Raw genomic sequence first — 27,297 nt, 5'->3', positions numbered from 1 at the left:
ATGGGGAGAAGACGGGCTCCAGGAAAGAAAGTGACAGCGGAGTGTTCACGTGAATCCGTAAGAGCCACAGACCCATCTTATCCTCTTCATGACGTCTCAGCTTCAAGATCCCGAAATGATGCTCAGAGGGACCAGGACCTGGAACCGCTTTCGGAGAACCTGCCGCACATTATCCTTCTATCCATGCTGGAGGAGTTGGAAGCCAAACTGGATAATTTGTTGAATACTGTGGTAGACGTACCTTCTAGAGTCGCTGGGCTGATTAAGAAAATCTGGATAGAAAAGGATCAAGGTTACCTAGATAATGGTACGGTGTCTTTGGAGATGGTCTGTCCGGCGAGCATTAGAGATTGTACTGTTAGCCGGTCTCCTGTGACACCTCAACTGGACAGGCCAGGGGATCCGAGCTTGTATCTTCAGACAGTGTGTTATGATGGGCATGCACCAAAGCAGGAGTGTACGCTCTCTTCACCGACCGATGGTCAAGGGCGTCCAGAGGAGCCAAACCTTTGTCTACAGCCAGTGTTTCCAGATCGACGTCACCCACGGGAGGACCAGTGCTTGCAACCTGGGTTTCCAGATGTACACGGGTAGAAGCGAGACCAGTGCTTGCAACCTGGGTTTCCAGATGTACACGGGTCGAAGCGAGACCAGTGCTTGCAATCTGGTTTTCCAGATGTACACGAGTCGAAGCGACATCAGCATATGCAGCCTGGGTTTCCAGATGTACACGAGTTGCAGCAGGAAGAGTGCATGCAGCCTGGATTTCCAAATGTACACGAGTCGCAGCGAGACCTTTTCATGCAACCTGGGTTTCCAGATGGAAATGGACCTCAGCAGGATTGTACTCTATCCAGATGCCCTCAGACAGATTCTCCAGGCAGGTCACTGGAGGCAAACCTGTATCTTCACTCAGAATTTGTTGTTGGCCAGGCACCAGAGGAAGACCAGAGCGTACAGTCAGCGTTCGCAGAAGAGAGGGAGCCAGATGAGCCCCTGAATCAAGAACCATCCTCATTGTCTAGTAAAAGCTGGGACCAGCAACAGAACCTCTGCCCACACCCACTATTTCCTGAAGGACACGAACCACAGCAAAACCACTGTATACAACCCGCGCTGCCAGATGGGAAGGAACATGATAATCCCTTAGAGGAAGGATTGATGTGTTATGATTTCCAAGATCCCCAGGAGAACCGCAGCCTACAACCCGTGTCACCTGATGGGATGTCATCAGACGAACACTTAGAGTCTGGGCTGTTGTCCTTTCATGAGTTGGGGTCACAACAAACCCAGTGCCTACAGCAACACCTATGCTTGAAGCAGGAACGTCCTTATGCGCAGGATCCAAACGTGAACTACGAGCTAGAATCAATGCGCCCTGAAGCACAGGAACCAGATCAGAACGACAAGCTAGAACAGACCTGGGCAGATGCACCGGGTTCAGATCAGAACAACACAGTGGAACCACTGCACTCTGCGGCACTGGATCGAGAGAGAGAATCGGTGCTTCCTGAAGCACAAAAAACAGATCAGAACACGGTGGAACCACTACACCCAGAGGAGCAGGATTCAAATCAGAACTACAAGCTAGAACCAGCCTGTACTGATGCATGGGGTTCAGATCAGAACAACAAGCTACTGCAACCTGAATCACAGCATCAATATCAGAACTGCAAGGCAGAACTGCTCTGTCCTGAAGAGCTGGGTCTGCCTGTGCCCCCATCATGCCTAGAACTGGACACAATTACTGCAGATGAAGACGCCCCCTCAGACTCAATGGAGACAGGACCAACACAGTCACATTTATTGCCGTCCAAAGCCACCCCAGGTATGTGTTTCGCTATACATGGACACGCGGAGGGCATACTAACGCATGTTACCTCTTGAGAATGCATATTAGCAGATTTTAGAAAGTCTCTGAGGCGATCATTTGGGTTTGGGTGGAACCCACTGAGCGATACTGACCCCCAGAGTACACTGGGTGCAGATGTGTCCCTGCATTCTTCTCTGTTTCCACACAGGACTGCATCCTTCCTGTGCAGTAGTAGGCCTGGTAATGGGACTCTGCATGAGACAAATACGCCAGTAGCTCTCGTCCTTCCTTGTCCGTCCCTATTCCAGGCTGAGGAACTGGAAATAGCGCAATTCATGGGAGGAATTACTGGGCAGAATCACAATAGTCGGATACAAGTGATGTGGTGTTCATTGAGAATAGCAGACATGCGCAGTATAGAGAGGGAACTGGGTTTCCGGTTGCACAGTTACATTGGGTAAGATGCAGTCGTCTCAAGTTCCTGATATAAAAATCCTAGTCTGTATTCGGCCTCAACAGCAGGTCTGACTAGGGATGTTCTTGCCACTGCAGGGTTCTCCAAGAGTGCACACGGCCTTGTTGTGAAAGACAGATACACTACGTGATTCGCTGTATCTGACTTGTGAGTTCACCCTCCCGAATTCTAGCTCAGTCCCAAGTGTGCTATGAATGGTTTTAAGGGAACATAAAAGTAGCCATGACATCCTGCCTTTAGCAAACTCTTTAACTATGAAAAATGTCATTGCATCATCACACGTAACATGCTGAGTTAGGGTTTGCACACCGTCTTCATGTGTGTTGTTGTGCCTCCCTGCCCGGACCTACACCCCGCCCTCGGCCTCACAGCTGTCCCTCCCTCCCACTGAATCTCCTGGCCCGACCCTCTGCCATTTCCTCTGTGACCGTCCTGATCCTTCCAGAGGCGGTCGCTCCCCCACGCAGCTCCTCACCCCAACTGCAGTGGTATCGTAGCGCTTGAAATTGACTCTGATTGCTGCCTCCCCGCATTGCTGCTAATTTTTAACTTTGATACTTTTCATCGTAGCGCTTGTATTTTGATGTGATTGCAGCCTCCTCGCATTGCTCGTAATATAGAACTTTGACGCTCCTATTTACCCGCGCTGCCAAATCGAACTATCTAATTAATTGACCCGAACACGCTGATTTGTGTGTGCTTACCGCCGCATTGTGCCTAAATTTATTTCATTTCTGTTGAATGTTTGATCGCATAGCGTAGTATTGCCCCAATCCAGTTTGGTTTACTTTGGTTTATTGCCAGCAGCCATCTTCACGTGTGTTGTTGTGCCTCCCTGCCCGGACCTACAACCCGCCCTCGGCCTCACAGCTGTCCCTCCCTCGCCCCTCCCACCATCCACATATGACAGATGTATCTGCGCGCAGAGTTCACGCGCAGCGAGCGCGCCCCATGCGCGCCGAAGGAGTGCCAAAGGTAAGCCCGTCTACGCCCGTCCGCGCCTGGACCGCGCCCAGCGCCAGACCTCCTGGTCCCCCCCCGCTCCCAACCCACTAAAATCACATATGACGCCGCTACTCTCCTCGCCCTCAATCCTGGACGTACACCATTTTGCTGCGAAGCTACTCCTGGACGTACTTGCGGCCCTTTCGCCTGCCTTTCCTGCAAGTTCAACGGCTTTAGGACCTTCACCAATTCCACGTCCTCCAAACACATCTCCGACTCAAACCGCCTAAAGTGCATCCTGCTCAACACCCGCTCGGTCCACAGACACGCAACAGAACTCTGGGACCTAATCGACTCTGCGTCACCTGACATCGCCTTCCTCACCAAAACATGGATGAACACATCATCAGCTCCCGACATCGCCATAGCCATACCGGATACTTACAAGATTATCCGCAAAGACCACACCAATCAAACAGGAGGAGGCATTGCCATCGTCCATAGGAACACCATCAAAATCACAACCAGTTCCGACGACAATCTTGCAACCGCCGAACATCTCCACTTTCAGATCCACACCGACCCCAGGACCACACTGAGAGGCACCCTCATCTACAGGCCTCCAGGTACCCGCACCCAATTCAGCGATGATATCACGGACTTTGTCAGCCTACAGGCCCTAGCCTCCGAGAACTACATTCTTCTAGGAGACCTCAACTTCCACCTTGAAAACAAACACGACAGCAACACCAACACCCTTCTGGACAACCTGGCTAATCTCGGACTCAAACAACTTGTAGACACCCCCACCCATGTAGCCGGACACACGCTCGACCCTATCTTCACCTCCAGCAAGCACATCTCCTTCGATCGCACCACAACTCTCGACTGGACGGACCGCAGCTGTGTTCACTTCAGCTACAAAACCTCCCTAACCCACAATCGCCCTCAACTTATTCCTCGGAGAAACTGGAACAAAATCACCTCCGACCAACTCCTCACATCACTCAACCAAAACCCCCCCACATCTCATTGGACCCAAACTCAAGCAATGGATCACCCACAGTGCTGACGAAATAGCACCCCTGAAAAAGCACCAGTTCAAGTCACACAGCAAAAAGGCTCCCTGGTTCAACGATGACCTTAAAAAATCTAAGAAGCTATGCCGCACCCTGGAGAAGATATGGAGAAAAAACTCAACCTCAGACAACATGGCCTCCCTCAAGACAGCCACCCGCAAACACCACCAACTGATTCGATCCGCTAAGAAATCAGCATTCAAGAATCGTCTCGACAACAACACTCATAACAGCAAGGAACTCTTCAACATCGTCAAAGAATTCACCAACCCCACCGCAGCATCTAACGACATCACTCCCTCCCAAGACCTTTGCGACGCGTTATCCTCCTTCTTCTACAACAAAATTCCCGACATCCACAACAGCTTTGAGAACTCTTCCAGCGTTCACCCCTCCACACCCCCCTCAGATCCTTCTCCGCCAACTAACTTCCTCAGCGCCTGGAATCCAATTACCACTGTAGACACCATTCACCTCATGAACTCAATCCACTCTGGCTCGCCCACTGACCCCTGCCCCCACCACATCTTCAACAAAGCTGACTCCATCATCGCACCCCATCTCCGTGATGTCATCAACTGCTCGTTCAACTCTGCCACCTTTCCAGAAAGCTGGAAAGACGCAGAACTCAGCGCCCTACTGAAGAAACCCACAGCAGACCCTTCTGAACTTAAAAACTACCGACCCATATCCCTCCTCCCTTTCCTGGCCAAAGTCATTGAGAAAGCCGTCAACAGCCAGCTCGCCGCCTTCCTTGAATCCAACAACTCCCTTGACCCATCTCAATCTGGATTTCGAGCCAAACACAGCACCGAAACCGCCCTCATTGCAGCGACCGACGACATCCGAACACTACTGGACAACGGAGAAACAGTGGCCCTCATCCTACTCGACCTATCCGCCGCTTTCGACACAGTCTGCCACAGCACCCTCATCCATCGCCTCAGCAACATTGGCATACAAGGAAAAGCCTTAGACTGGATCATCTCATTCCTCGCCGGGAGAACTCAAAGAGTCCGACTTCCCCCATTCTACTCACAGGCCACCGAAGTCATCTGCGGCGTTCCTCAAGGATCCTCACTCAGTCCCACCCTCTACAACGTCTACATGAGTCCTCTCGCCTCCATTGCGCGTCAACACAACCTCAACATCATCTCTTACGCCGACGACACCCAGTTAATCCTCTCCCTCACCAAAGACCGCCAAAACCAATCTTCACGAAGGCATGAAAGAAGTAGCCGAATGGATGAAACATAGCCGCCTAAAACTCAACTCCGACAAAACGGAAGTACTCATTCTAGGATCTTCCCCCTCAGCTTGGGACGACTCCTGGTGGCCTTCCGCACTGGGCGCAGCACCCACACCCACAGACCATGCATGTAACCTGGGCTTCATCCTAGACTCCTCTCTCTCGATGTCCAGACAAGTCAACGCTGTCTCGTCCTCCTGCTTCAACGTACTTCGCATTCTCAAAAAGATCTTCCGCTGGATCCCCCTCGAGACTAGAAAGACTGTCACCCACCCACTGGTCACGAGTCGACTGGATTATGGTAACACACTTTACGCCGGAATCACAGCAAAATTACAGAAAAAACTCCAGCGCATCAAAAACGCGTCAGCGAGACTCATTTTAGACATCCCGCGACTAGATCACATCACCGGACATCTAAAAGATCTCCACTGGCTTCCCGTCAACAAAATAATTACTTTCCGCCTTCTCACCCACGCACACAAAGCCCTCTACAATCTAGGACCCGAATGCCTCAACACTCGACTGTCCTTCTACAAACCCACCCGCCAACTAAGATCATCCAATCTTGCCCTCGCCGCAGTCCCGCGCATCCGGAAATCCACCATGGGTGGCAGATCCTTCTCCTTCCTGGCTGCCAAGACCTGGAACTCCCTCCCCACCCACCTCCGCCTCACTCAGAACCACATCTCCTTCAGAAAAGAACTTAAAACCTGGCTTTTCGACAAATAATGAACCCCTCCCCTAGCGCCTTGAGACCCTCTGGGTGAGTAGTGCACTATACAAATGCCAGAACTTGAACTTGAACTATTGTGGTTCTAACTATAAATTGCATATTGCAGTGGTTTGTTCAGTTTTAATTTTTAACTATAAATGCACTTTACCCTTGTGTTATAACAAAACCAACTATAATTTCACTTTAACATTATTCAGTGAAAATATTTTAGGGATAAAGTACCTCCGGCCACACATGATAAGGATATTGCATGTCAGCGAGGAGTTCCAGAACTATATAGAGGAACAAGGACGAAGGCAGAGTTACTTTATAAGGTTATTGGACTCCGAGGTGACTTGCAGTAATCTTATAAAGTGCGCCAGGTGGTACTTTATCTCATACTAGCAGCCTTCCCGACGTTGTCCGGGTATGAAATAGAATGTGTGCAATGTGTGTAATAGGCAAGGGAAATTTATTTTAAAATCTCGCGGTAGACAACATTTTTAGCATGAAGTTTTACAATAGTTAGGCATGTGTGTGCAGATACTGTGTGTACCTCTGAGTAAGAAGTATTAGCAGATGTCTCTAGTGTGTATGCACTCCACTTCCGTAGGTAAGCGTGTGTGAAAGTGCATTCAGTTGTAAATTTCGTGTCCCCGCAGGCCCGCTGAATCGCGTCATCCCCCGCTTGAGGCCCGGCTCCAGTTTTGTTTGATGTTGTGCTTGTGGTGTAAAGTCGTTGATGCAGAGAGTTGAGTGGGTGACAGCGCGCGATGGAGACGCTGCACGTGTGGCAAAGTGCAGTCAGTTCAACAGTTAGTGTCCCAGCAGGCGCGCTTCGTCTCGTTATACGCGCATGGGCGTATGGATATGGATAATACATGTTCACACCATCACCTTTCCCACAAACCACTTAAAACCTTGTAGCGCAGCTCTTTCATATGAAAGAGCAAACATGTTTGCAAACAAGAAAAATAAAAATAAAGCCTCTAGTGCAAAATTAAAGGCATCAAAAACCTGTGGGATATTTTTGGGGATATTTTTTGCCCACAAATATTAGAAACCGTTTAATACAAGTCATTAAAAAAAAGCTGCAGTACCTCAGAAAATGTAGAAAGAGATCGGAATTCAGAGCATGGGGAGGGGTGACTCTTCCATCTGAGCAAGGCCATGCCTGGCAGGGTGAATGATGGCTCCACCCCCCCACTGGGCGTCTGATAGGAGACCCCCGCATTCTGAAAGAGCAGGATGTTGTCTCGTAAACCAAGTGCGCCCTGACCCCACCAAACTAGTTCTGACTGGATTTAGTGATTTGTGGCTTTAGAGAACAAATACTTTTTTGGTATAAAACGCTGCGCTGGAACCTTGTCCAGGTGTGTTCCTTCAGGATGTCAATATGAAACTCTGTCCGAGTGAACAGAGGAAAGGACTTTTGAAACTTTTACCAAGCTTGCTGAAGAAACTACTCGAGGGCCTGAATCAAGAGAGCCTCCTACCGAAGTCTCAGGAACATTAGACTTCACCCCATCAGCCGTCGGAATTCCAGTGTGAGGAATTCTGCTTGCAGGTGAGGCCTCTGTCAAGCAATCCGGATCCTCTAGTTCTACTGTGAGGAACGCGGACTGGGAACCTTTGCTGAATCTGTGTGACCGCTGCAGCTAAGAGAGAGCTGTCGCAGCTGAGAGTTTGCCTGAATTTGAACCTCCGGAACCTTCGATGAATCTGTGTGGGCCGCTGCAGCTAAGAGAGAACTGTAGTCGCTGAGTGCCCACCATTGTGCCAGCCTGGTCGAGACCATCCTTCATCCTGTGGGCCGCCGCAGCTAAGAGGGAGCTGCTGCCGCTGAGTGCCCGCACCTTTGCCAACTTTGCATCATTGTGATCTGTCCTGTGGGCCGCCGCAGCTAAGAGAGAGCCGCTGCGGGCCCGCACCTTTGCCAACTTTGCATCATCGTGATTTGTCCTGTAGGCTGACGCAGCTAAGAGGGAGCTGCTGCCGCTGAGTGCCCGCACCTTTGCCAACTTTGCATCATTGTGTTTCGTCCTGTGGTCTGCCGCTGCGAAGAGCGAGCTGCTGCCGCTGAGTGCCTGCATTTTTGCCAACTTTGCATCATTGGGATCTGTCCTGTGGGCCACCGCAGCTAAGAGAAAGCTGCTGCCGCTGAGTGCCCTCACTTTTGCCAACTTTGCATCATTGGGATCTGTCCTGTGGGCCGCCGCAGCTAACAGAGAGCTGCTGCCGCTGAGCACCCGCACCTTTGCTAACGTTGCCTCATCGTGATTTGTCCTGTGGGCCGTCGCAGCGAAGGGAGAGCTGACGCCGCTGTGTGCCCGCATCTTGTTCACCATTGTCGAGGATTGTCGCTATCGTCTCGTTGGCCGCAGCAGCTAGGAGAGAGCTGCTGCCCCTGTGAGCCCACCACAGAGCTGCAAGACGAGAGTTATCGCCACCACCAGCCGGGGCCACCGCAGCCGCGTGCTGCTGCCGCTGAGAGCCCGCCTGTCCCTGAGTGCCCGAATCATTGTGGGTGCACACTGCGGACCCCTGCAGCCAAGACTTGTGGTCGCTGGAAGTTCGCCTGTCACCGTGTCCGCTTCTTTGAGAAGCTGCGTGCTGTTTCCTCTTTTAACGGCAGGTATCTGGTGCGCAACGGGTCGCGTAGGCCCCGGCCTTGAACTCAGTCAGTGTCACGTCTGGTGAATATGTTATTGCCTTTTTGAGTCCCTACTGGTTTACATGCATTGTAGCTTGTTAAAACGCTTTGAGAGCCTTGAGTTAAACCTTAGATACAGATATTATTTTTCTATACCTACTTGAGTTGTGTCCTTTTGTGGTTTCGTTACTGCCTTATTGTGCATGGTCATAAATGCTTCTCACACTGCCTCTGCGATAGGCCTAACTGCTCGTGCTACGTTACCACAGGGTTGAGCAGCGGTTGTCAAAGGGGGTAGGCCACTTGCCCTGACTTAGGAAGAAGGGTCCCTATTTGGACATTGGCGCCAGCCATTGCCAACTAGAGACCCCCATTTCTAACATGTTTCATGACCTGACCTGCCATTCACCCTGGCTGCTGGCTCTTCCAGCAGGCATTGACCTCAGAACTCAACGGTAATAACTTATAATAGTCGGGTTCTGATGTCTTTTCTTTTTAATCAGCGACTCGCTGCGTCACAAGTTGCTGTTTATAAAGAAATTAGGGCCAGATGTACGATCATTGGGATTTGCGACTCACAAATTGCGATTAATTGCGAGTCGCAAATCCCAATGTACAACATTGTCTCAGACAATGTTTGCGCTTCCCAGTGGGGTCGCAAATTGCATGCCTCATGAATATTAATGAGGCTGTCGCAATTTGCGACCCCATTGGGAATGGCTGGCTCTCCCAGGGATGGTAGCCTGCAGGGATCAGCAGACCACCATGTCTGGGACTGCTTTGTCAATCAAGCAGTTTTTAAAAAAATGCAGCCCGCTTTCCTTAAAGGAAAACGGGATGCATTTAAAAAAGAAAGATTAAGCTTTTCAGTTTAATTTTTTAGGGCAGGCAGTAGTCCCTAGGACCACTGCCTGCCCTTAAAAAATATTTGGGCATCCATTCACAAAGGGGAAGGAGTCCCTTGGGGACCCCTACCCGTTTGCGAGTGCTTTACCACCCTTCTGAGAAGGGTGATAAACTGCGAATGTTTTGCGACCGCACAACATTCAGACATAGGTTTTAGACTCGCTATTAGGAAGGAATGCTCTTGGCACGGCCCTTCCTAATAGGGAGTCGCTAACCCCATTTTGCGAGTTGCTAATTCATTAGCGGCTTGCGAAATAGGTTAGTACAATGGGCAGACCGATTTTGCGGTCGCAAAGGGGCCAAAATCCCCTTTGCGACCGCAAATAGCAGTCGTACATCTGGCCCCATGAGACTGCCTCTTATACAAAGATTACAGAATCCCATGTAATATAAATATAGGAACATATAATAACTTTGGCACAGTTCATTGACTCTGCACAAAACTATTTGGGTTTGTCTTGGCTAGTTTTATGTACGTCTGTCAAGTGGGTGGCCAAGTGCCATTTTCCATTTAATTCCCATCGAAAAAGTTATTAATAGATCTACAGAAAAAAGGCTGAACGAAATTACAACACACAGTACTCATGGAAGGGCCTTTGATTCATTTGCTATAAATCCATCAGTTATGTTTGTGAAGTTGAGCATTTGAAAAGTGTGTTTTTTGTGGGCTTCAAATCAAGCCACTAGTCAATTAAATTAAAAATATAAATGTAAAATGCCAGCATTTGTAAAGCGCACATCTACCCCCGACGGAGGTGTCCCGGCGCTGGGGGCCCTCTGGAAGATTAGGCAAGCTATTGCCCAGAGTCACATGGTGCTCCGTCCATCATCTCCTTGTGGTTGTCGTATTCGCCCTAAGTTGGCAAAGTATGCCCAGACGTGGGTCCCTTGCTCACTTTGCCACTGGATTCAAGCTAGCCTGGCCGATGAGGGGTGTTACCCTGAAACCGGTCCCAGGCTGCTTGTTTCCAGTCCAGGGAAGACCTGGCTCGGCAGTTTAGGCTGGACTGGTCCCATGAGGAACAGGGTCTCCACTGATTTGCATATGGCCATGTCTGAACTGGGGAGGCAGAGTGAGCTAAAGAAAGATGATGAATTCAACCCAGATGTGAGACTGGGGGTGAGTGTCTGCAAAGTTTCAGCTCTCCGTCCAACATCTCCTCGTGGTTGCTTTAAAGATAGTTGTGAGAAGTTGGCCTGGTATATAATGCTCACTAATTCTAGTGATCACTTTGTACCATGCCAAGCAACCCTTATGATGATTGGTTGTAAGTCAACCTTATAGACCAGTTATCCTAGTGGTAACGTGGACAAAGCAGTCTTAGGCTAAACTCTGAAAGGCATGTGAAGCCAGCTGTATTACCATACACAACCCCCTTGAATACCAAATGAAAGGACACCACACAGATATATATTGAAAATATATATTGATTTATTAACTACAAAATCCCCTGGACTCTTTATGAGCACAGAAGCACAAGCGTTAAATCACAAGACAGTTTAAAATACACAAAAGTTGCACAATATGGATGAGCCCTAGGGGCCACCTAAACCATATACTAAGAAAGTGGTATAAGAGATACCAATCAGAACGGAAACAGGCCTAGGGCCTTGGGAATCGGTGGAGCTATTCGAGACTAGCAGTGACTAAGTCGGGGAAGGCCCGCGGGACTCGGGTGCAGTGTTTAAAGTGCACGCACTCACCAATGTAAAGTCTATGGTGCGTAAAAAGTACAAAGTTAGTTAGTTCGGAACCTTCCGAGTGACCTAGAACGCTGAAACTTAAGACACAGGCCCTTGAGATGTGTACCAGTGTAGGAACACCGGCGGAGCTGAGTTACCTCACCCACAGGAAGCGGGTGCACAGGGTCGAAGTAGTGTCGGGTTTCGTCACGCTGGTCGATGGTGCTTGGAGTTGAAGATGCTGCAGGCGGCTCGATGTGAAGAGTTCCGGTGGATCCAAGGGTGGATCTGAAGATGTGAAGACCTGAAAGCAGAGGGGACAATGTTCAAAGTCACTAGCCAGTGACTACCGTGGAACCAGATTGGAACCAGGCGATGTCGGGTGCAAACAGGCGTTGAGGTGTAGCTTCTCCCTTCAGCCACGTGGACACCGGGGGTTGAGGACGTCCAGGAGTCGATCACGAGCTGTCCCAAGCAGGCTTCTCGCTGTTGGCGGTGTCGGCAACTTGATCGGAGCAAACAGGCCTTGGCTAATGCAAGCCACGCAGGAATCAAAAAATGCTTAACACTCGGACCAGCAAGGTCAGAGCGGGTGCTCCTTTTCACAGGAGCTAGGGCAAGTCTGGAGCAACCAGACCCGCAGTGTAGTTCGTCGGTTTCGTCGCCAAGATGGCCGCTGACCACGTGGCTAGTGGCCGGGATGGCGCGTCAAGTGGCACAATGCAAAAGGGCCCCACGCAGATCGTGGAGATGCTGGAGGGCTATCCTTCGGTGCAAGGGCTGCTCGGTGGTGGGGGTTCTCAGTCCCCAAAGCGCAACGTCGAGGATGCCTTGGTTGCTGCGCAGTCAGCTTTTCGAGTGTCTTCCAAGAGGTCCGGTCCCACGTCACTCGGTGCCTCCACGGGTCCCTTCTTTGCAGGGACTGTGGATCGGGCTGTGAGAGGTCTGAGAGTCTGGGTCTTGTCAGGCTCTGGGCTCGGGCTCCGGCGGGAGGCGGCGGCAAAGCAGACGACGAGGTGCTGGTTGGTGCCTGTGTTCACAGGGTGGCCACTCCTAGGCCACAAGGGAGATTCTCTTCAGTCTTCTGTGCAGCAGAATGTCGAAGTCCAGTCTTCTTCTTGTTTAAAGTTGATTTCAGGATGATCTGCTGTGCAATGGCACTGCTCCCACTCTTATTCCCAATCTGAGGGGTGGATCACCTACTAGGTCCCTCCTCTGGGAGGAACCAGGAAGGGGGCGGTTACACCCCCTTTCCTTTGTCCAGCTCCTCGCCAGGCCTGGGTCTGGAAAGTCCCAGGACCGGTTTGGACTGGCTTATGCACGGGGACACCTTGTGTGCCCCGGGCATGTCTCAATCTATTCAGCCCTGTCCTACCCAATACACAAAACCCTGTCTGGGGTGGTGCTCGCACCTCCCAAGGCAGGAAACCCTTTGTCCAAGCCTCCCTCGCTGGAAGGACTCCCAGCAGCAGGAGGTCAGACTCGTGTCTGTGGTGGCAGCATCCATTTTGTGATGCTGAGGCTCTGGTTAACTTTAACCGGGGTTAAGGCTACACACATGTCGTGTCCCTCTAGAAGGGTGGAATGCTATCCCCGTCGACAGAACTATCGATGGGATAGTATTCCAATTCGTATGACACCTTACTCGACATGTTTTGATAAAGCCAAACCAAAGATAGCAAATAACCGCAAGGATTATAATGCACTTAAGAGTATATGGTATGGCAATATCCCGGAACAGCTTAGGGAGTGGTTCCCGACAGCTGCAGACAGGCTCAGCTCATGCTAGAGCACCATCTCACATATTTCCAAGCACTCTGCCTCCAGGATTGAAGAGGCCTTCCATAGGAGTGGCTGATAGGAACATATGTGTCCAGTTTAAGGTTAGATATAGGGATACTATATCTAAGTAAGAGGTGATTACACCAACTTACCCCAGCTGAGTGATCAGCCAGTTGTGTCAAATATGGAGGCCAGGCCAGGGGTGGCACAATACATGCTGCAGCCCCTGGTAGGCCTTGGAAACACCTATGCCCTGGGTACCTAGGGTACACTGTTACAGTGGCCAATAAGGTGAACCAGTTCCAATTCGTAATGCACCTAAAGTGCATTGGCAGTAATTTAGAGAGAGAACAGCAGGCTGTGGGTCTGATTAGCAGGCCCACAGCCACATTAAGTCATAAATCAGTGAAGCAAAAAGCAAAAATTTGGGGTGACCATAGGATAGCAGACCCTACTCTCCTACAATAGTGTAAACCATTACAGCCGCAGTCATTCTGAAGGTGAGTCTGAAAAGAACCCTATCCTTTTTTGAAGTCATAAACAAGCTCCATAATTTATGATCAAGGTCAAATCCGCTCACCATCTGACACTTGCCCTTCAGGAGTCATAAAATCTCTGACCTCAGCAATCCTCTGCAGAGTCTTTTCAGCAAATCAGTAGCTCAAGCTATCGTTCCAAGTGCGTTTTATTTATTTTAAGAGTTTTCTATAGCGCGAACTAGACCCAAGGTAGGGTATCAGAGTGCTTTACATAGTGAGCAAGGTATGAATAGTACATTTAGTAAAAACATGGTATACAAAAACAACGCATACAAAGTAACAACGTAGCATAACAGAGTTTGGGGGATAAAAGCAGAGTAGAGAATTGTTCTGAGCAATAAGAATGAATTCGAGATTGTTCACGTCTTAGCTTCGAAATATCAGTGGACGGAGAGTATAGTCAAGATTGAGGTTGTAAGCTGGCGTGGTGTTTGTGCGGATTTTAATGGAGGAATTTGCTTATCAAGAATAATTTTGCGAGTTGCAAATTCTTGGCCCCACTCCAGAAACAGCTCTGTTGGAGGTTTTAGTCTTGTTGAACCGCGAGGGTTTCAGGAGTAGAATATCTGCGCTCCTAGAATGTCTGTTTCCTCCAGATAAAGTATGTTTTTGTGCTAGGTACTGGGGGTGTTGTGGTGTAACGCCTTGTGAGTGATGCAAGCCATCTTTAAGTAAATACGAGCTTCATAAGGTAGCCAGTTGAGTGCCTTCAGGTGTGGCGATAAGTGGTCAAATTTCCTAGATCCAGTTATGAGTCTTGCTGTGGTGTTAAGGCAGTACAAAAGGGGGTGGTGATGGACGGAGCATCTGAATCAATCAAACACTCACACCCAGTCAAAAGATCTGGGTTTAATCCATCACCGTTCTTTAGCCCACTCTGCCACCCCAGTTCAGACATGGCTATATGCAAATCAGTCTGACCCTGTGCCTCATGGGAACAGTCCAGCCCAAACCGCCAAGCCATGTCTTCCCTGGACCGGAAATGAGCTTCTGAGGACCGGTTTCTGGCATTCCAGCCGTCTTCAGCCCGGCTTGCTTGAATCCAGTGGCAAAGTGAGCAAGGGACTTACGTCTGAGTATACCCTGCCACACTTATGGCGGCCAAAAGCGGTACAAAAGGGGGTGGTGATGGACGGAGCATCTAAATCAATCAAACACTCACACCCAGTCAAAAGATCTGGGTTTAATCCATCACCGTTCTTTAGCCCACTCTGCCACCCCAGTTCAGACATGGCTATATGCAAATCAGTCTGACCCTGTGCCTCATGGGAACAGTCCAGCCCGGACCGCCAAGCCATGTCTTCCCTGGACCGAAAACAAGCTTCTGAGGACCGGTTTCTGGCATTCCAGCCGTCTTCAGCCCGGCTTGCTTGAATCCAGTGGCAAAGTGAGCAAGGGACTCACGTCTGAGTATACCCTGCCACACTTATGGCGGCCAGAAGCGGTACAAAAGGGGGTGGTGATGGACGGTGCATCTGAATCAATCAAACACTCACACCCAGTCAAAAGATCTGGGTTTAATCCATCACCGTTCTTTAGCCCACACTGCCACCCCAGTTCAGACATGGCTATATGCAAATCAGTCTGACCCTGTGCCTCATGGGAACAGTCCAGCCCGAACCGCCAAGCCATGTCTTTCCTGGACCGGAAACAAGCTTCTGAGGACCGGTTTCTGGCATTCCAGCCGTCTTCAGCCCGGCTTGCTTGAATCCAGTGGCAAAGTGAGCAAGGGACTTACGTCTGAGTATACCCTGCCACACTTATGGCGGCCAAAAGCGGTACAAAAGGGGGTGGTGATGGACGGAGCATCTGAATCAATCAAACACTCACACCCAGTCAAAAGATCTGGGTTTAATCCATCACTGTTCTTTAGCCCACTCTGCCACCCCAGTTCAGACATGGCTATATGCAAATCAGTCTGACCCTGTGCCTCATGGGAACAGTCCAGCCCGAACCGCCAAGCCATGTCTTCCATGGACCGGAAACAAGCTTCTGAGGACCGGTTTCTGGCATTCCAGCCGTCTTCAGCCCGGCTTGCTTGAATCCAGTGGCAAAGTGAGCAAGGGACTCACGTCTTAGTATACCCTGCCACACTTATGGCGGCCAAAAGCGGTACAAAAGGGGGTGGTGATGGACGGAGCATCTGAATCAATCAAACACTCACACCCAGTCAAAAGATCTGGGTTTAATCCATCACCGTTCTTTAGCCCACTCTGCCACCCCAGTTCAGCCATGGCTATATGCAAATCAGCCTGACCCTGTGCCTCATGGGAACAGTCCAGCCCGAACCGCCAAGCCATGTCTTCCCTTGACCGGAAACAAGCTTCCGAGGACCGGTTTCTGGCATTCCAGCCTTCTTCAGCCCGGCACGCTTGAATCAAGTGAAAAAGCGAGCAAGGGACTCACGTCTGAGTATACCCTGCCACACTTATGGCGGCCAAAAGCGGTACAAAAGGGGGTGGTGATGGACGGAGCATCTGAATCAATCAAACACTCACACCCAGTCAAAAGATCTGGGTTTAATCCATCACCGTTCTTTAGCCCACTCTGCCACCCCAGTTCAGACATGGCTATATGCAAATCAGTCTGACCCTGTGCCTCATGGGAACAGTCCAGCACGAACCGCCAAGCCATGCCTTCCCTGGACCGGAAACAAGCTTGCGAGTACCGGTTTCTGGCATTCCAGCCGTCTTCAGCCCGGCTTGCTTGAATCCAGTGGCAAAGTGAGCAAGGGACTCACGTCTGAGTATACCCTGCCACACTTATGGCGGCCAAAAGCGGTACAAAAGGGGGTGGTGATGGACGGAGCATCTGAATCAATCAAACACTCAAACCCAGTCAAAAGATCTGGGTTTAATCCATCACCGTTCTTTAGCCCACTCTGCCACCCCAGTTCAGACATGGCTACATGCAAATCAGTCTGACCCTGTGCCTCATGGGAACAGTCCAGCCCGAACCGCCAAGCCATGTCTTCCCTGGACCGGAAACAAGCTTCTGAGGACCGGTTTCTGGCATTCCAGCCGTCTTCAGCCCGGCTTGCTTGAATCCAGTGGCAAAGTGAGCAAGGGACTTACGTCTGAGTATACCCTGCCACACTTATGGCGGCCAAAAGCGGTACAAAAGGGGGTGGTGATGGACGGAGCATCTAAATCAATCAAACACTCACACCCAGTCAAAAGATCTGGGTTTAATCCATCACCGTTCTTTAGCCCACTCTGCCACCCCAGTTCAGACATGGCTATATGCAAATCAGTCTGACCCTGTGCCTCATGGGAACAGTCCAGCCCGGACCGCCAAGCCATGTCTTCCCTGGACCGAAAACAAGCTTCTGAGGACCGGTTTCTGGCATTCCAGCCGTCTTCAGCCCGGCTTGCTTGAATCCAGTGGCAAAGTGAGCAAGGGACTCACGTCTGAGTATACCCTGCCACACTTATGGCGGCCAGAAGCGGTACAAAAGGGGGTGGTGATGGACGGTGCATCTGAATCAATCAAACACTCACACCCAGTCAAAAGATCTGGGTTTAATCCATCACCGTTCTTTAGCCCACACTGCCACCCCAGTTCAGACATGGCTATATGCAAATCAGTCTGACCCTGTGCCTCATGGGAACAGTCCAGCCCGAACCGCCAAGCCATGTCTTTCCTGGACCGGAAACAAGCTTCTGAGGACCGGTTTCTGGCATTCCAGCCGTCTTCAGCCCGGCTTGCTTGAATCCAGTGGCAAAGTGAGCAAGGGACTTACGTCTGAGTATACCCTGCCACACTTATGGCGGCCAAAAGCGGTACAAAAGGGGGTGGTGATGGACGGAGCATCTGAATCAATCAAACACTCACACCCAGTCAAAAGATCTGGGTTTAATCCATCACTGTTCTTTAGCCCACTCTGCCACCCCAGTTCAGACATGGCTATATGCAAATCAGTCTGACCCTGTGCCTCATGGGAACAGTCCAGCCCGAACCGCCAAGCCATGTCTTCCATGGACCGGAAACAAGCTTCTGAGGACCGGTTTCTGGCATTCCAGCCGTCTTCAGCCCGGCTTGCTTGAATCCAGTGGCAAAGTGAGCAAGGGACTCACGTCTTAGTATACCCTGCCACACTTATGGCGGCCAAAAGCGGTACAAAAGGGGGTGGTGATGGACGGAGCATCTGAATCAATCAAACACTCACACCCAGTCAAAAGATCTGGGTTTAATCCATCACCGTTCTTTAGCCCACTCTGCCACCCCAGTTCAGCCATGGCTATATGCAAATCAGCCTGACCCTGTGCCTCATGGGAACAGTCCAGCCCGAACCGCCAAGCCATGTCTTCCCTTGACCGGAAACAAGCTTCCGAGGACCGGTTTCTGGCATTCCAGCCTTCTTCAGCCCGGCACGCTTGAATCAAGTGAAAAAGCGAGCAAGGGACTCACGTCTGAGTATACCCTGCCACACTTATGGCGGCCAAAAGCGGTACAAAAGGGGGTGGTGATGGACGGAGCATCTGAATCAATCAAACACTCACACCCAGTCAAAAGATCTGGGTTTAATCCATCACCGTTCTTTAGCCCACTCTGCCACCCCAGTTCAGACATGGCTATATGCAAATCAGTCTGACCCTGTGCCTCATGGGAACAGTCCAGCACGAACCGCCAAGCCATGCCTTCCCTGGACCGGAAACAAGCTTGCGAGTACCGGTTTCTGGCATTCCAGCCGTCTTCAGCCCGGCTTGCTTGAATCCAGTGGCAAAGTGAGCAAGGGACTCACGTCTGAGTATACCCTGCCACACTTATGGCGGCCAAAAGCGGTACAAAAGGGGGTGGTGATGGACGGAGCATCTGAATCAATCAAACACTCAAACCCAGTCAAATGATCTGGGTTTAATCCATCACCGTTCTTTAGCCCACTCTGCCACCCCAGTTCAGACATGGCTACATGCAAATCAGTCTGACCCTGTGCCTCATGGGAACAGTCCAGCCCGAACCGCCAAGCCATGTCTTCCCTGGACCGGAAACAAGCTTCTGAGGACCGGTTTCTGGCATTCCAGCCGTCTTCAGCCCGGCTTGCTTGGATCCAGTGGCAAAGTGAGCAAGGGACTCTCGTCTGAGTATACCCTGCCACACTTATGGCGGCCAAAAGCGGTACAAAAGGGGGTGGTGATGGACGGAGCATCTGAATCAATCAAACACTCACACCCAGTCAAAAGATCTGGGTTTAATCCATCACCGTTCTTTAGCCCACTCTGCCACCCCAGTTCAGACATGGCTATATGCAAATCAGCCTGACCCTGTGCCTCATGGGAACAGTCCAGCCCGAACCGCCAAGCCATGTCTTCCCTTGAGCGGAAACAAGCTTCCGAGGACCGGTTTCTGGCATTCCAGCCTTCTTCAGCCCGGCACGCTTGAATCAAGTGAAAAAGTGAGCAAGGGACTCACGTCTGAGTATACCCTGCCACACTTATGGCAGCCAAAAGCGGTACAAAAGGGGGTGGTGATGGACGGAGCATCTGAATCAATCAAACACTCACACCCAGTCAAAAGATCTGGGTTTAATCCATCACCGTTCTTTAGCCCACTCTGCCACCCCAGTTCAGACATGGCTATATGCAAATCAGTCTGACCCTGTGCCTCATGGGAACAGTCCAGCACGAACCGCCAAGCCATGCCTTCCCTGGACCGGAAACAAGCTTGCGAGGACCGGTTTCTGGCATTCCAGCCATCTTCAGCCCGGCTTGCTTGAATCCAGTGGCAAAGTGAGCAAGGGACTCACGTCTGAGTATACCCTGCCACACTTATGGCGGCCAAAAGCGGTACAAAAGGGGGTGGTGATGGACGGAGCATCTGAATCAATCAAACACTCACTGGCGTTAAGGCAGGCGTTTAGAGGGGCGGTAGAGATTTTGGGAAGCCCTGAGAGGGTAGAAACATCCGTACTCCAGAGCACTGGGACCTCATTTAGTCTTTTGCAGTCTGGAGTCCAATATTCATACCCGGCGCCCACTAGTAGGAGTTTCTAGAGGCTTCCACCGCCTTGACGTGTCAAGCATCCGCTTCCTCCTTGCCCTGGGTCCAGCTTGTCTGGATTCACAAAAGACCAGTGATAACTCCTTTGTGAGAGTGCTCATGCAGAGCCTTTGTGATGTGCAACTGTGATAAGTGACAGCTGCTCCCCCTCGTTAAGTCAAAGAGGCCTATCCTGCCAACACCTCGCTTCCAAATGAGCAGAGGAATACCGAAGCACTCAGCGAGGTCCAGTGGCCATGCCTTGTAGTCCGTAAAGAAGTACTGCAAGATCAGAGATGTTTGTTGTGATTTATTGTTGTCACAATTATTCACCTTTCTTGTGTCTGAGACGTAAAATCCATTACAGACAGGCAGCCGTCACGTGTTTCGTCATAGAGACTTTTTCAAGGCTGCAAGAGGATATAGAAAGTATCTTATAGAAAGTATCTTACACAATTGTTACAATGACATAGGGATAAGAAATGCAGCTGTTAAGTCACCATCACCAGATAGAACAAGAAGAACACTGTTGTGATCCTGAAGGATACCCTTTGAAGAGCCAAGTGCATATGGGGGAACCACAATATGAATATACTCGTGGAATTGTAAGTCACTTTCCTTCATTATTTCATGGGTCGGGACAAGTCAAACAAGGAAAGTTAGTGTAGTATTTGACTCGCAGACTCAGTAGAGTTAACTTCAAGTTTATTGTGGAGAAGCTACACAGCAGACCAGAGAGCGCAGGCAGGTACATCCAACTCCAACGCCTCTCTCCAAATTAACCTTCAAACTATCGCCCGGCAACAAGTGCAACCAGGCAACACTCTAACATTCTATGGAAGGAAGCATGGAAAGGATAGTAGAACTAAGCACAAATACAGAGAATATAACAGTTACACATAAATGAGAATTGTAATCAAAGACACAGATGAGTTGTATTTCTCTTGCAAAAAGCTGTTGAAAAAGAACTTCATTCTTTACTTATACATGACATCATTGAACGCTCCATTGGTCCGACACATTGGCTTTCTCCCATTCTAACTGTGCGCTAAAAGAGACATTGAAGGACCTGTACACATAAGTGTTGACATGCGTCAGGCCAACAAGGCAACTGAGCGAGAGAAACCTCCTGGTCCGCCCATTGCTGATATAATAACTCAATTGAATGGCGCAGAGTTCTTCTCTCGACTCAACCTCAATAAAGGATCTTACCAATTGGAACTTGAAGAAAAATCCAGATACGTTGCAACCTTCTCTACGCATATTGGTTTGTTTTGCTAAAAGCGATTGAGTTTTGGTATATCCTCTACTGCAGAACTTTTCCAAGTCGTCATTTGACTTATCATATAGCCTGTAGTAAATGCATTTAACTATAGTGATATATTGTTTTTTGGGGGCTGCACAGAAAGAGCATTACAAAACTCTCATGCAAGTATGTCGTTTGCTGAATGATGCAGCCTTAACTCTGAATGCTGACAAATGTGAATTCCACAAGAAAAGCTTGACATTCTTCAGCCATGTATTTTGTGATGGAGGTATGAAACCTGATCCAGCTTGAGTTCTTCTACAGGGGACGCAGTGAATGCCCGTGCCCCTCTTGGTGATTCTACAGTTGCCCAGGAAGTAGTGGGCAGCTGCTACGTTTAGGCTTGTTCTCTTGCGTTGTTGCTTTTGCTGCGTGCGCAGCCAGCCCTGACTTTTGGGTCAAAGAGCGTTTGAGCCCCATGGAAGGCCAGTTGGCCTGGGGTCAGTATCCTCTGGGAATCTTGCGCAAGGTGGTTGCCTACTGTGTTCATGATGATAATTGCCTAATGTGATGTATGTGTAATGTATTTATGCATCCTACGTTATACCTCTAACTGTGTTTTCATGACTAGGAGGTTGTTATGCATAGTATAGTTTATGCTAGTCAGTTTATGTTTCCCTGCGTGATCTATGCCTAGGATGATTAGTATTGCATAGTGTGTTCCTACCTGTCACCAGTGAATACTGGTGGTGTTCTACAATTGTTATTTTATGCTACAGTTATTCTATGTGCTACATCTACTATTTCTACTAAGTGCTGATTCTGACAGTGGCCCGTGGCCCTGTCATGTGTAAATAATCCCCTGTAAATACTGCCCAGTGCCAGTTGGCACAGTGTATATGTGTGATTATGATCTAATGTGTTTATGGTAATACAAAGGCTATTTTTATATATAACCTTGTGTGGAGTTCCTTTTTGTGGTGTGCCTAGTGTGTTGCTGCTGTGTGTGTTGCGCAAACGCTTTACACACTGCCTCTGGGATAAGCCTGACTGCTTGTGCCTAGCTACCAAGGGGGTGAGCAGGGGTTATCTTGGTGTGTAACTCCCTTGCCCTGACTAGAATAGTGGTCTCTGCCTGGCTTTGGCGCAAGCCTTAGCCAACCAGAGATCCTATTTCTAACAAGCAGGGTTATTCAAAAACTAGATGGCATCTTTGTGACATGACTTGTACCTGCAATCTTAAAATCTGGCAACGACCCACCTTTTAATAGTCGAGAATTCAAAAAAGTTCTAAATCACCTCAATATAAAGAATCAAAAAAAGCACTCCCCTTTGACCCCAGGCCAATGGTCTGGTATAACGCCTCATGAGTACTCTAAAGAAAGCTGTTCAGCATTCTACATTGGGGAAGCTCGACCTCGAAGGTGTTTTGAACACTATTCTTTGAGGTTAGTGTTTGACCCCCTTACTCGACCACAGAGGAAACCCCTGCAACTATCATGTTTGGAAGAGTCATGACAACCAAGCTTTCCCAATGGGAGGGGAAGGGTGTGACAGGGGATACATCTGCATTCATCTGCGTCTTCTTGGGCTGAGAGAGGCGTGATTCACACTTACATTTGAATAGGTTGTGTCCTGCCCTCACTCAAAGGTCTGATTTACGCCCTAATGATCGTCTGGAGCCAGGAATGGGCTGCAAGGGACTGTTGCACACTTCTGAGGGTTCATTTGAAGTCACCTGTTCATCAAATACATTTTTGAGTATATGTACTGGAGCTCTGATCCCATGTTTTTAGACGCTGCTTGGTAGATCCTTCTCCTACCTCGCAGCTAAAACCTGGAACTCACTTCCCACTCACCTTCGTCTCACTCAGAACCACTTGGCATTCAGAAAGCAACTTAAAACTTGGATATTCGACAAGTAATTCCCCACCCTTCCTCAAGCGCCTTGAGACCCTATGGGTATGTAGCGCGCTATATAAATTCCTTGACTTGACTTGACTTGACTTGACTTGTAGCCAGACACAGTTGGCTGCTGTGCTGCCAGGAGCAACCACCATTACGACTAACTGCCTTGTGTTGACCTGCTGCTGCAGGAGGGACTGCAAATTTGCAACCTAACTGTATGTGCTGTCTGCAGCCTGCCACCTCCTTTTGTTCCCCGAAGTGCTCTCCAAGGGTTGTTTGTTTGCTCCCGTTTTCCCGAGATCTCAGGGCCATCAAAGACCTTGTGGCCTCTTTTCTCTGAAACCTCTGCTGGGTGAGCCCATTTTAGAAGGTCTAGCATGTCCCCAGTGCTCCTGCTCCCTTCTGCACCAAGGTAAAACTTTGTGCATTACAGGACAGTGCAGCATGGGCCTACAGTGCAGCGCTCTGACCAGGGGAGTGCCTTTGTGCATTCTAGGGAAGTGCGCCATGTTTTACAAACCAGCATGTGTTGAGCGTTTTTCTCCAGCGAGAACAGCGTTGTTTCGCCTGGAGGTGTTACCAGAGAAACAAACACGTCCTTGAGTCCTGGAAAGATATCTCCACCGTCAAATGCCACTAAGAACAAACTAGTGTGGCCCCTCTGGCCTTGAGACCCGAGGAACAGCCCCCTGAAGACTTATGCGGCTCTGAGGTGGTACAGAGCCGCGTCTAAGGCTGCAGAGCTACAGGAGCTGCACAAAGCCTTCAAGGCAGGCGTTTCGACAACACGTTGTTCTGTAACATGCGGCGGGCCAGCATTTTGAGGCTCATTCCAGCCAGCCTCACCCTCTGGTTTTAACGCGTATACTGCACAAAGCTCTCAACGTCGGGTCTCACTCCCGAGACATGACAACATTGTTAGTAAGTTACAGATGCCCTGAGGACAGTGACCCTGCACCCACAAAGGTACTGTGAGGCGGGTTGGGTCCAGAAGAGCGGTAAAGCCGCCCTACTCTCCTTCACGGGTGGCTTGGTTTCCCTTGGGCAAAGAGACGCGATTCAAGCGGCCCCGGCGGGCTCCAAATTCGCAAGAGCGTGAGGGGCATTTCTTGTTCAGCATTGTCTCTGCTCTGGAGATGACCGCAAGAATGGTGCAGGGCTGTTCATAGAGGAGAACTGCTGGAAGACTCAAGGTCAATTACTGTTTAGCATTTAGTAGGTGCTCCTGCGCCGTACGTTTGGTTTCTAAATGCAATCGGGTCAACCACGTTCACTACAGTTACCATATGAAGTGTAATAGGAGCGCAGGTGCGATGTGACCTATGTTTTCATAGTAATTTGTGTTTTTCTCTGTCAAACCTGCATTATTTGCACGAACGGTGTGATTTAAGTCATTTTGGTCTTGTTTGATTTACAATTATTATTATTATTATTGGACATTTATTAAGCGCCTGGTTACGCCACTGGCGTGTCCCCGCGCTATGACAAGTGGAGTGACTGTCCCCCCTCCTCCCAACCAAGCTATCTACTGAAAAGGTGCGTTTTAAGTTTTTTTCTAAACTGGATTTCGGAGTATTCAAGCCGAAGTTCCAGCGGAAGATTATTCCAGCACTTGGGAGCAAGGTATCTGAAGGATCTGCCTCCCATACGAGCTTTAAATATTCTTGGAACTTTTAACAGCCCGGTCTGCGAGGACCGAAGACTGCGTGCAGGCTCGTAATGGGCTACTAGGTTCTGGAGCGGAAGAGGTGCTTTGCCATTCAGGATACGATGGCAGGTGGCAAGGGCCTTAAACTCCACTCTCCTCTCAATGGGGAGCCAATGGAGCGCCCACAAGGCTGGTTTGGCGGATGACCTCCTAGGGAGTCTAAGGACCAGCCGCGCTGCTGCGTTTTGAAGAACCTGCAGGCGGCCGATGACCCTGCCTGTGGCCCCCAGATAGAGCAGGTTCCCATAATCAAGTCGGGAGGTGACCAGGGCATGCACCAGTGTCTGACGAGCAGAAATGGGAAGCAGATCTAATACTTTCCTCAAAGCTCTCAGAACACTGAAGCAGACCCCCGCCACCCGACCGACATGTGGGCCAAAGGTGAGGTCCTTATCCAGCCACACGCCCAGGTTCCTGGCCTCACGGCAGGGAATGGGGACTTCCCCCAGACAGGGTGGCCACCACGCCGACGACCACGCCGACGGTGCACCCCCCACCACGAGCACCTCGGTCTTGCTCCCGTTCAGCTTTAAACAGTTGGCAGACATCCAGGCAGCAAGGTCTTTCATGCAGTTCCTGAAGATGTCCGCCGCAAGACCGGGCGCGCGCGATAGGGAGATGACCAGCTGCGTGTCATCGGCGTAGGACACCAGGCGGAGACCATATCCCTCCACGATAGCCGCCAGGGGGGAGACGTAGATGTTGAATAGAGTTGGGCTCAGGGACGAACCCTGAGGTACGCCCTGGCCCAGCTCAATCTCCCTGGAATAGCACTCACCCAATCTGACTTGGAAGCACCTCTCAGAGAGGAAGGACTTGATCCAACCAAGCGCAGCTCCTGTCACCCCTCCTCCATTCAGACACTGTAGCAGGGTGGAGTGTGCTACAGTGTCGAATGCTGCGCTTAGGTCAAGAAGGATCAGTGCCATCGTCTGGCCCTCGTCTACTCCCTGTCTGGGAGAATTTATTTTTACATAATCCTGCGTGGATTCCCTTTTGTGGTTTACTCACTGTGTTGCTGCTCTAGTGTGTTGCACAAATGCTCTGCACATTGCATCTTTAAACTAGCCTGACTGCTCTGCGCCAAACTACCAGTGTGTATCTGGCTTACCCTGACTACAGTGGTGGATTCTGCCTGGCTTAGGTGCCTACCCTTGCCAACCAGAAAGCCTGTATCGAACAGTGGTCCTTGTGAATCACTTGATTTCCCAGCATGCTCCTGCTGCAGGACTCGGTCAACGCACTTTATGTAGGAGGACTAGCCACCATTTGTGTCTCAAAGGGAAGTGTGACTCTTTTTCCTAGAACATACATTTTTTCCCCTTAATTGTAACTGTTCACTTCTCCATATTATACCAATGCAGTTTTTTCAAGAAATATTTTCTTCATGTAATTTTCAATGTTTTTTATATTTTGCAGAACAACAATCACATCTAGAAAGTATGAATGGAAAAGAAAGCCATAAAGTTTCCGGAGGCAAGATAAATTTTAATCAAAATATCTACTTAAAGAAACGGCGCAGAATGCACATGAGGGAGAGACGCTTTGCTTGTAATGTGTGTGACAAAGGATTTATCAATGAGACACTTCTTGTGAGGCACAAAAAAGGACACACCAGCCTCAGGCCATATCCCTGCGAAAAGTGTAAAAAGTGTTTCACTCAAAAGGGAAATTTTTTACAGCATCAAAGAACACACACTGGAGAGAGGCCTTATCACTGCACAGTGTGTTCCAAGCACTTTGCTCATAAGATCAGCCTTGTACGGCATCAAAGTGTACACACAGGAGAAAAGCCTTATCACTGCACCATGTGTGAGAAGAGCTTCAGTCAAAAGGCAAATCTACTAAAGCACCAACTAATACACACCGGAGAGAGACTTTATCACTGCACTGTGTGTTCAAAGCGCTTTTCTCATAAGTCGACCCTTGTACGGCATCAAAGAACTCACACAGGAGAGAGACCTCATCATTGCACTGTGTGTTCCAAAACCTTTTCTCAGAAGACAAACCTTGTACTGCATCAAAGAACACACACAGGAGAGAAGCTTTATCACTGCACTGTGTGTTCCAAGCGCTTTGCTGATAAGTCGACCCTTGTACGGCATCAAATTGTACACACAGGAGAGAGGCCTCATCACTGTACTGTGTGTGCCAAGGGCTTTGCTTATAAGGGAGGCCTTGTACGGCATCAAAGCGTACACACCGGAGAGCGGCCTTATTACTGCACAGTGTGTTCCAAGTGCTTTGCTGATAAGGGATCCCTTGTACGGCATCAAAGCGTACACACATGAGAGAAGCCTTTTCACTGCACTGTGTGCGAGAAGAGCTTAAATCAAAAGTCAAGTCTCGTAACACCAAACACACTCGAGAGAAACCTTATCACTGCAAAGTGTCTTCCAAGCTCTTTTCTCAGAAAGAAGGGCCATGTATGGCATCAAAGTGCACACACAGGAAAGAGGCCTTATCACTGCACAGTGTGTGGAAGAGCTTTAATGGTAAGGCACATATGCAACGGCACCAAATAATACACTCTAAACTGAACCCTATCACTGCACAGTTTATGCCAGGAACTTCACTCAAAATGAACGTTTCCTCAACACCAATAAATACAAACTAG

At 49.7% G+C, this 27,297-nt stretch overlaps 1 pseudogene; it reads left to right on the top strand.

Annotated features, from left to right (window-relative positions):
* On the top strand, positions 1-27,297 carry LOC144757978 (uncharacterized; annotated as a pseudogene).

The sequence above is a fragment of the Lissotriton helveticus genome, chromosome 1_1 (assembly GCF_964261635.1).
Source record: "Lissotriton helveticus chromosome 1_1, aLisHel1.1, whole genome shotgun sequence".
NCBI classification, from domain to species: Eukaryota; Metazoa; Chordata; class Amphibia; order Caudata; family Salamandridae; genus Lissotriton; species Lissotriton helveticus.
This window is presented reverse-complemented; position numbering and strand designations above follow the sequence as displayed.